Here is a 6908-nt window from a genome sequence, read left to right as displayed (position 1 = left end):
TCTCTATGCAGGGTACCGTAGACATGTTCTCTATGCAGGGTACCGTAGACATGTTCTCTATACAGGGTACCGTAGACATGTTCTCTATGCAGGGTACCGTAGACATGTTCTCTATGCAGCGTACCGTAGACATGTTCTCTATGCAGCGTACCGTAGACATGTTCTCTATGCAGCGTACCGTAGACATGTTCTCTATGCAGTGCAGGGTACCGTAGACATGTTCTCTATGCAGTGCAGGGTACCGTAGACATGTTCTCTATGCAGCGTACCGTAGACATGTTCTCTATGCAGCGCAGGGTACCGTAGACATGTTCTCTATGCAGCGCAGGGTACCGTAGACATGTTCTCTATGCAGTGCAGGGTACCGTAGACATGTTCTCTATGCAGTGCAGGGTACCGTAGACATGTTCTCTATGCAGGGTACCGTAGACATGTTCTCTATGCAGGGTACCGTAGACATGTTCTCTATGTGCAGGGTACCGTAGACATGTTCTCTACACTGAAAGAAAAGTTATTTCAGATATACATGATAATATCATGGACATCGGTTGCACATGTTATTTTCATGTTTCCTAAAAATAATGTATTCATGTCATTCAAACATGATATTGGCTTATAGAACAAACATGATATTTTCATGTTAATATTTTATGTATTATTTCAGTTCTTATTTCATGTATAATACATGTTTCTGCTTTGCAAGAAACATGTTTTTTTCATGTTTCATTTACATGATAATATCATGGACATCGGTTGCACATGTTATTATCCTGTTTCCTGAAAATAATGTTTTCATGTCATTTGAACATGATATCAGTCAGTTTACAGTGTATGACAGTATATGAATGTCTGATAAGTAGCAATATATATGGCACATAAAAACATGATTTTATAAAATATATAAAACATTTACATAAACATAATTTCTGTGCTAACTTAACACAGAAATTGTTTTGATGTAAATATTTTATTTTATGTATAAAACCATGTTTTTATGTCCTATATATATTGCTACTTGATCAGACGCTCATATACGGTCATACACTGTAAACAGATATATCATGTTTATATTGTTATATATTGCTACTTGGTCAACCAATATTTACATGCTTTTATACTTGAGAATGAAGAGACTTAAACTGACTTAAAACTGCAGGTTTTTTAATTATGATTATTTCATCAAATACACTTTCCAACGGTACTCAACAGCTTAACTCATTCAGTTAAAAGTGACTGACACCCCCAATATGCCAAGTCATTTTGGAGAGAGAGAGAGAGAGAGAGAGAGAGAGAGAGAGAGAGAGAGAGAGAGAGAGAGAGAGAGAGAGAGAGAGAGAGAGAGAGAGAGAGAGAGAGCATTAAATGCACACACAAAACTACATCCAAGAAGATAAAAGGCACCTTCATTTCAAAACATTCATTATGATTGTACCAAAACATACAAGCACTTGCCAACAGCTTTGAGAGAACAAAAGGAAATGTCAATGGGGAGCTGCATAGATAGATAGATAGATAGATAGATAGATAGATAGATAGATAGATAGATAGATAGATAGATAGATAGATAGATAGATAGATAGATAGATAGATAGATAGATAGATAGATAGATAGATAGATAGATAGACAAATTCTGTAGACCGTAGTAAAGTTTTAGTTCAGGGACATAACTTTAGGCTACTTCACAATGAAAACTCCAATGTATTTCCAATTCATTTTGAACAGCCAGATCATGGAAGACCCTTCAGGTACATTACGTAGACAAATGTTGAAAATTAACTCTTGTCAAAGTATCTAAAAAGCAATGACCTCCTAAATGCACACAAATTCTGTAGACCTTAGTCAAATTTTAGTCCAGGGACATGACTTCAAGCTATTTGACAGTGAGACCCAATATGCAAATTGAACTTTTCCAACAGAACACTTAGCCAAGTCATTCATTTCGTTCGGGCTTGCTCTGCTCTCTCAGTCTCTTCCAGTATGATTGTGTGTGTGTGTGTGTGTGTGTGTGTGTGTGTGTGTGTGTGTTTTGAATGCTTGCTCTGAGGTGAGGCTCAGTCTCTTCCAGTACGAGTGTGTGTGTGTGTGTGTGTTTTGAATGCTTGCTCTGAGCTGAGGCCCAGTCTCTTCCAGTACGAGTGTGTGTGTGTGTGTGTGTGTGTGTGTGTGTGTGTGTGTGTGTGTGTGTTTTGAATGCTTGCTCCGAGGCTCAGTCTCTTCCAGTACGTGTGTGTGTGTGTGTGTGTGTGTGTGTGTTTTGAATGCTTGCTCCGAGGCTCAGTCTCTTCCAGTACGTGTGTGTGTGTGTGTGTGTGTGTGTGTGTGTGTGTGTGTGTGTGTGTGTGTGTGTGTGTGTGTGTGTGTGTGTGTGTTTTGAATGCTTGCTCCGAGGCTCAGTCTCTTCCAGTACGAGTGTGTGTGTGTGTGTGTGTGTGTGTTTTGAATGCTTGCTCCGAGGCTCAGTCTCTTCCAGTACGAGTGTGTGTGTGTGTGTGTGTGTGTGTGTGTGTGTGTGTGTGTGTGTGTGTGTGTGTGTGTGTGTGTGTGTGTGTGTTTTAAATGAGTTGGTTTTTCAGTACCTGAACCTTTTTGGACAGCATGGTGCCTTCCAGCTCCATGATAATTTTCTGCAGGACTTCAAAAGTGCGCTTGAGGCCGTCGGGGTAGTTCAGATTTAGGGCGTAAATCAATCCAAACAACAACGCGACAGCCAATGGCACATTATCCACATCCTGCAACACCTGCTGGCCTTCCAAAATGATGCCAATGTCATCTGCTTTGCTGGTGGCATCTGCTTTGACGATGTAGATCCCTACAGTCGTTTCCTCCATTCCCTCTTGCACTTGGATTTCGTCTTGTGCCTGCAGAGGGAACAGTCAAACGAAAGAGAAGATCAAACAAAAGAACAGTTGTTCAGTTGGAGTTTGTTGGGAAAATGGGTTAGTGTTTGGAGTTGGTGGTTTATAGAAGGAACTCCCAACATCCCTTTCATGGAAAACTCTACTTCTACGCCGTAACCTGTTTTTGGGCAAAAGGGAACGTAGCCCCTGCGGATGGGGTAGGCTGCAGGCCTGCTCACTTTTTGCTGAAAGTACTCAACTACCATAACATTGCAATGACAGTAGCGAGAGCCATAAGTAACAGATTCAGACATAACCATTACAATTTCAGTGACAGTAAGGTTAAAACATAGGCTCTGCGCTATGGAGGTTAGAGAGAGAGAGGGCACAGAGAGAGACAGTGTGGCAGAAGAGAGACAGAAATAGTGAAGTGTGAGAGAGGGGAGAGAGAGTGAAAGAGCGAGAGAGAGGACAGAAAGACAGAGAAAGGGGAAAAAGACTGAGACGGAGAAGGGGCACAGAGAACATCATCACCTTGCGACATGCACAGCACACTGCTTGTACTCACCACAAACGCGCGAAGTAGACATTTGGGGTCTTCACTGAGGTACACACACAACGCCTTCAGGATGCATTCACGTCCTCCATCAACATCATCCTGCATCAAGGAAGGATACATTATTTTATGGAATTTTAACAAGGAACACACACAATGCCTTCAGGATGCATTCACGTCCTCCATCAATGTCATCATCATCCTGCATCAAGGAAGGATACATTATTTTATGGAATTTTAACAAGGAACACATACAATGCCTTCAGGATGCATTCACATCCCCCATCAACATCATCCTGCATCAAGGAAGGATAAATTATTATTTCATAGAATTCTATGTCAACACTAATCAGCACTATCCCAAAATTCTCAAATTCTCTTACCTCAGTCATGCAAGCCAAAATGTTCTCTAGGCGTTTGTCAATCTGTCCTCCTCTGTTTTTGAACAGCTTCAGCAGCTTGTCAGACAATATGTCTAGCTGGGACAGGAATCTCGACTGCAAGGGCATTGTAGTTATTCTCTTGAATTCAGCATTTATCTGAAGACACAAAAGAGACAAATCACATACAACTTATAATGCCAAACTCTATGCTAACTTCATATAGGACAGTGGTTCTCAAGCTTTTTTTGAACAAACGCCCCCTTGGCCTCATCATAAGCCTGACAACACCCCCCTTAGTATTAAAAAAGAATGCCCCCCAATAGCAACTAAGCACCTCTCCCTATCGGCTGTATCCTTCCCACCGCCCCCATAGAGCTCCCTACCGCCCCCGTTGAGAAACACTAATATAGGGCATAACTCGTCTACTTCAAAAATCGAGAGAGAGAGAGAGAGAGAGAGAGAGAGAGAGAGAGAGAGAAAAAAAGAGAGAAAGAAAGAAAGAAAGAAAGAAAGAAAGAAAGAAAGCGCGCAAGAGAGAGAGCAAGAGAGAGAGATAAAAACAGTCAGTCAAGTCTCTGTTTTTGACCAACTGTTGCATGCGCACAGTGATGCAAAATTAAAGCATTCCATGTCTTAAATGTGCATGGACATTCTGAAAACATGCATGAATACCTTGCAGGGCGACCAAAGTCCCGAGTTTGCGCTTCTAATGGGTCAGCAAATCGCCTTGCTGTCAGCAAAATGCCTTGTTGGAACGACTATGAGCGCCCCTTACAACGCCACATTCACCTGAGAGAGAGAGAGAGAGAGAGAGAGAGAGAGAGAGAGAGAGAGAGAGAGAGACAGAGAGACAGAGAGAGAGAGAGAGACAGACAGAGAGAGAGAGAACAACAGTCAAGTTTTTCCGTTTTTTGAATTTTTTCACCAACTGTTTCATGCACCGTGATGCAAAATTAAAGCATTCCATGTCTTAAATGTGCATGGACATTCTGAAAACATGCATGAATGCCTTGCAGGGCGACCAAAGTCCCGAGTTTGCGCATATAATGGGTCAGCAAATCGTGACTTGTTGGAACGACTATGAGCGCCCCTTACAACGCCACATTCACCTGAGAGAGAGAGAGAGAGAGAGAGAGAGACAGACAGACAGAGAGAGAGACAGACAGACAGAGAGAGAGACAGACAGACAGAGAGAGAGACAGACAGACAGAGAGAGAGAGAGATGAAAACAGTCAAATCTTTTTGTTTCTGATCAACTGTTGCATGCACTGTGATGCAAAATTAAAGCATTCCATGTCTTAAATGTGCATGGACATTCTGAAAACATGCATGAATACCTTGCAGGGCGACCGAAGTCCTGAGTTTGCGCATATAATGGGTCAGCAAATCGTGTCTTGTTGGAAGGACTATGAGCGCCCCTTACAACGCCACATTCACCTGAGAGAGAGAGAGAGAGAGAGAGAGAGAGAGAGAGAGAGAGAGAGAGAGAGAGAGAGAGAGAGAGAGACGAAAACAGTCACATCTTTTTTTTCTGACCAACTGTTGCATGCGCACAGTGATGCAAAATTAAAGCATTACATGTGTTAAATGTGCATGGAACATTCTGAAAATGTGCATGAATACCATCTACTTGCTGCACCCCAGTACCATAATCAAGCAAGACTAACTTACCAAACAAGACCAAGTTTAGTACAATCACACAATACATACAAAATAACGGAAAGATAATGACATTAAGTAATGTGCATTTAGCTGCTACAAGACAGAACTACCGTTATGACATGCATGTCCTTGGCAATTACGCGCCATTTAGCTAGCCATGCTAACACTGGTGAATGTAAATTTTAACCAGCCTTCGCTGCTAACACTGTATTACACAATATGGGGCACTGAACCTAATGTTCCCTCGAACTCAACATTTCGTTTTTTTTTTTTAACTTTACCTTGCAAATAAGTATTTCAGTCGTCTTTTAATCTCCGAAGTGAAAAAAGTTCTTCACGATGCTAACAGACATAACTACCGTAAAGACTTGTACCGGTATGTCCTTGGCAATGATGAGCCAGTTACATTGAGAGTCTCAATGGCCAGTTAGCTAGCCACGCTAACACCGGTGAACGTTATTTTTTAGCCAGGCTTCCTACTGACATCGTGTTACACAATATGGGGCACTGAACCTAATGTTCCATCGAACTCAACTCAAACTCAACATTTCGGAAAGATATTAGTAATTTTACCTTGCCAATAAATCCTTCCATCGTCAAATAATCTCCGAAGTGTAAACGTTGTTCCCTCCACAGCCGATTCTGTAGTTACTCTTGTCGAGGCAGATGAGAAAGGAAAGATGGTGGGTGTGCACTCACGGCATAAGTGTGCTTAGAATCATCTTTTTTCTTCCAACTGTCAACTGTCTTCCCACAAATGACCTCTTGTACAAGCAGGAGAGAAACAGAACATTTCTGGATCTACTTCGCCTGATTGCCGACCATAGCTGAAGCTGAGGCAATTTCAAAAGCGTTGCGTCACCGCTAGGGCAGGGCCCAGGCAGCATCTCAACCTCGTTTGAGTTTTTAATGACGTGTTTAGAATCAGATTGGGCGGAGATTAAAAAAAAACCTAACAATTTCATGTTTTCTCAGCATGAATTTATCTAACAAATTGTTCACCGTCCTGAATATAATAGTTCTACATGATTTATACATGTTTGGAGAAGGAACATGAAACAATCATTTTCAATATACTAAATAATTACTTAAACATTCAACAACCCCTGATTTCCATTCTTTTCAGTGTATGCAGGGTACAGTAGGCATGTTCCCTATGTGCAGGGTACCGTAGACATGTTCTCTATGTGCAGGGCAGGGTACCGTAGACATGTTCTCTATGCAGGGTACCGTAGACATGTTCTCTATGCAGCGTACCGTAGACATGTTCTCTATGCAGGGTACCGTAGACATGTTCTCTATGCAGGGTACCGTAGACATGTTCTCTATGCAGGGTACCGTAGACATGTTCTCTATGCAGGGTACCGTAGACATGTTCTCTATGCAGTGCAGCGTACCGTAGACATGTTCTCTATGCAGGGTACCGTAGACATGTTCTCTATGCAGGGTACCGTAGACATGTTCTCTAT

The 6908-nt window shown here is 41.9% G+C and overlaps 1 long non-coding RNA gene across 1 annotated transcript; it reads right to left on the bottom strand.

Moving 5' to 3' along the window:
- Nucleotides 1-3442: 3442 nt before the first annotated feature.
- On the bottom strand, nt 3443-4599 carry LOC134469531 (uncharacterized). Its single transcript, XR_010039002.1, has 3 exons — nt 4450-4599; nt 3778-3933; nt 3443-3496 (listed from the first exon to the last, which is right to left on the bottom strand). It is a non-coding gene; the product is annotated as an uncharacterized LOC134469531 (long non-coding RNA).
- Nucleotides 4600-6908: the final 2309 nt, after the last annotated feature.

This window comes from Engraulis encrasicolus, chromosome 18 (genome assembly GCF_034702125.1).
Source record: "Engraulis encrasicolus isolate BLACKSEA-1 chromosome 18, IST_EnEncr_1.0, whole genome shotgun sequence".
Taxonomy (NCBI): domain Eukaryota; kingdom Metazoa; phylum Chordata; class Actinopteri; order Clupeiformes; family Engraulidae; genus Engraulis; species Engraulis encrasicolus.
This window is presented reverse-complemented; position numbering and strand designations above follow the sequence as displayed.